At 37.5% G+C, this 6,000-nt stretch overlaps 1 protein-coding gene across 2 annotated transcripts in view; it reads left to right on the top strand.

Annotated features, from left to right (window-relative positions):
• Positions 1 to 908: 908 nt before the first annotated feature.
• Positions 909 to 6,000, top strand: part of LOC121873279 (G-protein coupled receptor Mth2-like) — a 40,181-nt gene continuing 35,089 nt past the window's right edge. For both annotated transcript variants that reach the window (XM_042376729.1, XM_042376728.1), the window contains exon 1: positions 909 to 1,157. The gene's annotated coding sequence lies outside the window, so the exon portion shown is untranslated. The remainder of the gene's footprint in view (positions 1,158 to 6,000) is intronic.

Genomic DNA, 6,000 nt, shown 5'->3' with positions numbered 1-6,000 from the left:
TATCAGGAGCGGATCCAGAAATATCAAAAGGGGGGGTCCAAGAAGTTGTGGGTGGGGGATCATAGAGAGTCCGCTATATATATATATATATATATATATATATATATATATATATATATATATATATATATATATATATATATATATATAATATATATATATATATATATAATATATGCTGATAACCACAAGGAAACAACAAAAAAGTTCCCAAGCGCTTTCGTGTAATTCACATCTTCAGGGATGAGTGCAGACTAAAGAATAATACTTGACAAGGCTAATATATACAGTAGAGGAAAGTGAGATCAAGTCCCTAGGGGATAGCAGGTGTCCACAATGTTCTGATCATAAGGTAGTGACCCTAACTAATCTAATTAATAAAAAAATTGACCATGCCATCTCTAAGCACAGCAGCTGTCCCTAGTTCGGTTATAGGGTAAGATGACCCAACCTTCTCACCTGGTTACAAATCTTCTTAATCACAAAATTGTTCAGTTTGTACATATCATTACTCAAATTCATGTTGACAGATTCGGTATGTTTAATTAGACTGGATTCTATAATGTTCATACTGACAATTGAATTGCACGGTAATATTGAGTAGGCATTATCCCAGTACTGCGTGTTTTCTTGTTTCTTTGTGGTTATCAGCATATACGTGGATCACGCGCACCTACAGTGATTTACTTGTATATGTATATATATATATATATATATATATATATATATATATATATATATATATATATATATATATATATATATATATATATGGGTATGTGTGTGTGTGCGTGTGTGTATACAGGTATATGATCATAAGATGTGTGTCTAGTACAGTATAGTGAAAGTATGAAAGTGGCACAGACGGTAAAACGATCCCTTCACTTGACGTGGGGATGCTCCCTCCTCACACCACAACTTGGAACACGACCTCTCACCCGCCTCCAGGCCAACCAAAACACTGCATCAGACGATCAGTGGCTTCAACCACTCAGTATTACGGTTGCTGCCCGATGGGGCGGTAGTTCGCTGAGCTGCACATGTAGTGGATTACTGGACGCTACACACTCTTTTGTGTTATTTGTACAAGATCATCCCGTCTTTGAATAACCTGTCGTGGTTCAGCGAGTGCGTATCTTGTTTGTGAAACAGATCCAGTAAGTGACATCATTATGTTTACTTTCACTTAGACTTATTATGTGTATTGATATTCTGCATTACTTATAATAATAAAGTATCAGGAACTTTTCTGTAAGAAATTTGGAGCTAGTTGTGAAAAATTATCGTAGAAATTATACTTTATGGAATATAACCGGTCCTTACATGCAAAATTGTCAGGGCAAACCTTTTCGGAATGAAAATTGTAAACCCTTGAACAGCTTACCAGTGTGTGTTGTGTTGAGTGAATCACTCAACATCAACACTCAGAGTGACGATGACACCGAGTGTGAGCTCATTCAAGACACTTGACTAAACACTGGTGCTGGTAGTCTGGTATAGATGCATTCTGGAGCCAGTACTTGCCAACAGTGTGTAACTGAGACGTGGCCGACCGCCTAACTTGCCTAAGGGAGCTTAACAATTTGATCAGTGTCAAAGAGGATAAAAGTAAAAAATAAATTAATACGAAAACACCTTAATGAAAATTTGAGTGTTTGAATCTATGTTTGGAGCATGATGTGTTAGTGTAGAGTACAATCTCGAGATTATTTTGATTATACAAAATATATAATCACAATAATAAATGAGAATTGAAAACGGAATGCCGTATATTGGACTAACTTTATACGTGTTTCTAAGATTTTGGTACTTAAATTGCTATATACATATCATAACTTATTACTTCATATAAATCTGAATTAAAACTACTTATTTATCTATACACTGGTTAAGTAATGTAATTGACGTCAAAATAACACAACTACCGTCTAGATTGACGTGAACTTCAGCTGTTTTCGTCCATTTTCAAAAATTAAAGTTCCTCAAGATAATGAGCTCCGTCAACCTCGTTTTTATAATGATTAATTACCATTGATCATAATATTTCCAACAATAAGCTGGGTCCCTTTTACATCTTCATAATGACAGAGAACGATGACAACTGTTGGAAAGAATATAATATTACCTACGGTGACGCCTATTGTCTGATGCTCTTTGTTTACAACTGGGAATACTAATATTACATGACTGGAGTCCCCACAGGTGACACGCTGGTGAATGTATATGTAAGGCGGCACGTGACCAGGTGGAAAGCAATGATACCGTGTTCTGTGTCTTGATCAACAGTTTATGTTTCACTCGGAAAGTGACACGTTTCTTGGAAACACGATATTATAATGACGCAGGGGAAAATAACGATGAAATAATTATCATTGTGTATATCACAAATATTTTGGACTTTTAGTCATTATTACAACATTCAACTATTATTTTATATGGTTTATTCAGGACTGAAAAGTGGATTGTTGTTGAAGGGAGAGGGAGGAACTGATTCCCTGTTGTGTTCTACACTCACTCGTCAATACGAGGTTATGAATGAATGACAAACCTAGCCTTATGATAGACACGGAACGTGTTTTGGCCATTATGACCTTTAAAAGTCTCACGAATATAACTGATCGAATGATATAAGTTTAGTTACATTCAAGACAAAGCGGAATCCATTTTTGTATTTTTTTTACAAATACAGCATTATTAGTAGCAGCACTAATAATAATAAAAAATAGTATTATTATTATTTACCAGGACATAGAGCAGGGCATCCAAAAATTTTACTACATATTTTCTTTCATGTTGACCACTTTATTTAGTTAGCATGGTCCCTCAATCACATCTTTAATACTTCTGCAAATTCCGAAGTATTTTGTGTTGCCAGTTACATTTATAAACTCGGCTAAGCTCTTTGAGTTGTCGACTTCATATTTCTAGACTAAAACCTTGGACCGAGGATGTCCCTTGAAGGTCATTGTTTTTGTACGAGCGTCTTTCGGTGGCCACTCACAAACATTTGGTTTGTGATCGTTTTTCTCTCATTAGAACTCAAACATACATATTTTATTAATTAGTCCCTGTGTCACCTTCCCTCCATTTACTGTCAAAGAACGATGCGCGCCCACTGTCTGCCTGCCTCTGAATATCTCCAGACTACACCTACACACTACACGGGGTTGAGAGTTCATGTAACCACAATAAAGCTGTTGATATGTTTTATTGTGCTAGATTCAGTTCTCTTTTTCCCCTGTATAAACGTTCGTATTCGTGGTGGTGCGTAAGGGGAATACTCGGCAGGCCGGAAGTCACAATAAAGGGCACCACACACACAACAAATCTGGCCAGAGTGTGCGTGACGTTATTGTGTCGGTAACTGTCTGATCTGTTGCCTACGTCATTATTCCGAAAAACGGGCCATTATGTTGTACATGTAGTTTCAGTGTCATATGATGACGCTGATGGCTGTAATTTGGTGACCGCGCCTTCACAGAGTTGTACGAACCAAATTTTTTTATTCACTACGTCTGTACAGCATTATCGAAGAGGAGTGTGGCAAGATGACAGTTTGCTGGAGTTTAGAAATAATTTTCAAGCCAATGTGACCTCAAAATGTGGGTGCTGCTATATTATGTGGTTTACCTGGATATTTATACTATAATATCAAGTCTACCGAGCTGGAGTTGGTCTATCGTGATATTTACAGTGTATCATCCATTAACTTAATAGTTTAATGGACGCGAGTTGTAACTCCAGTTCGGTAGACGCATACTATAGTAGCACCAAGCAAGGATTAGTCCTTGGATCACGTAGGGACTCACATGAGCTGAACATTGTGCCTTCTTCTGTTTCGGAGTTCGATATGGCTATAGACAAACAAACAAACACAATATCAAAATTCAATAACAGTTTTGAGGGTCACGACGCACCTCACGGGATTTCCCGGGGTGAGAGTAGTCGGAGATGGGTTTGTTGGTGTGGAAGGAGGGTGGGTTTGGACATCCCCAAGTGAATGAAAAAAAAATAAATAAAAAGTGTGTGGAGGGATAGGGAAACAGGGAGTGGTCAATGCCTTCTCTTAGTATCTAGGAGGCCTTGATGTGGTCCCTTTAGACCAGTTCGTCACAACGGATCTTATATAAGCTGGATACTCGTGGTTGAGAGGGGGTGGGTGAGAGGTGTGTTTGGCAGACTGTATACTACACACACACACACGCACAATGCTCACCCTCAAAATTTAATAATTTGTTCTTGAATTCAGTCACGCTCTTGTAAAATTTCCGCTTAGGTAATCGGGGAGAATTTGTTTCGTAAGGTGTTGTTAATCTCTGAACCTTCTACGTGACTAACCCATACTTTAAACTTATCAAAAACAAAACTCACATTACTCAGTATGATTCTTTTAACCATTAGTAACAAATTAAATATTTACAACGCTTGATAATTATAAAAAAAAATCACCATATCGTCTTCGCTACTGGTCGGCTCTGTAACCGATGAACTCAAATAACAAAACATACTAATGAAATGATAAATTAACATTTAAGTTAATATAGCCCAATAAACATAATATGATTGATAACGTTTACAGTTATTAAGTTTGATCCCATAAGTTCAATTATTCATGATATTGTCCGTGGTCAAGTGAGCTGATACTTTATGTATCAGAAACAAATTGATTTATTCAGAAACAACAGTACAAATGCAGGCAAAATAATTCCCATGTTAGTTTCCACATCTTGGTGTAACCTGAGACAGGTATGCATAGAATAATGCATTTAAAAAACTACTTAACCTCGTCACATGCACATAGTAGTCACAAATATTCCGGCTTTGGCCACCCTGTCATAAATATACTGTCTCATTGTGATTCCGCTTAGCATTACCAAATAATATCCTGAACACGTCATGAGTGACGCCTTCCAGGCTGACTCAGAGCTTGTTTGTGTGTATGTTACTTTACTGCTATTATTATTATTATTATTATTATTATTATTATTATTATTATTATTATTATTATTATTATAATGACCGAAATACTTATCTATAAGATACAGAAATGTCCAAAGGAGGGCCACGAATTAGACCGCCTGCAGTTGCATAGCTTATACAATACTACAGTCGGGCAAGGGCGGACCTAATTGAGGTGTATAAACATCTCAAAGGGCACTACTCAGTCGAGTGTCCTTACCTAGAGCTGGCGGACGCTCGCCGCACAAGGGGTCACAGCTGAAGGTTGAAGAAGCTTCAAGTCCAGAAAACTGTGAGGGGTAACTTTTTTGGAGTGAGAGTTGTGAACTCTTGGAATGATCTGCCAGAGAGTATTGTGACGGCACCGAGTGTGAGCTCTTTCAAGACAAGACTTGACCAACATTGGAGCAGGTTCAGGTACATTCAGGAGCCGGTGCATGCCCAGTACTTGCCAACAGTGCCTAACAGAGAAGTGACCGATCGCCCAAGCGGCTAACGAGCAGATCAGTGGTGAAGAGGATAAAAGTAATAGTAAGATATGTACTGTATGTATAGACCCAGCTAATGAACTTCCTCTGTAATTGCAAAAATGTAGTCATACTTTACATCCGCCTGCAGTTTTAAGAATGGTAAAACTTTGCTCAATGTAGTTTAGAGAGATATTCCAGTTTTAAAAATTTCCTATAACTGGCGTGGTGAATACGTTTCGTCTGGAGGTTCACTGAGGCAACAACACGGCGGTGGCGGGTGGCGGGTACTAGTGGAGTGACCTTATCCATATTCAAGTTGATGCAAAAGTTTAATACTTTACATGGTATTGTTTTTAGGGTTGTGGCCTAACAAACAATTTTAATTCGAGCTGACTATGACAACTTGAAAAGGGCCTATCTGTTTTTTCCTTCACTTATTTTGTGTTATATTAAGCTCACTACTAAGAAGTAAACCAAAGACTAAAAAACAACAGGAAATGAAAGCCTGGTACAGCTGCTTTACGTAATACCTTCATCATAAAATCATAATAATTAATAAATCTCCTGATCT

This window comes from Homarus americanus, unplaced genomic scaffold (genome assembly GCF_018991925.1).
Source record: "Homarus americanus isolate GMGI-L3 unplaced genomic scaffold, GMGI_Hamer_2.0 scaffold32929, whole genome shotgun sequence".
In the NCBI taxonomy this organism is placed as follows: domain Eukaryota; kingdom Metazoa; phylum Arthropoda; class Malacostraca; order Decapoda; family Nephropidae; genus Homarus; species Homarus americanus.
The sequence above is the reverse complement of the archived record's forward strand: the minus strand, read 5'-3'. Positions and strand labels throughout refer to the sequence as shown.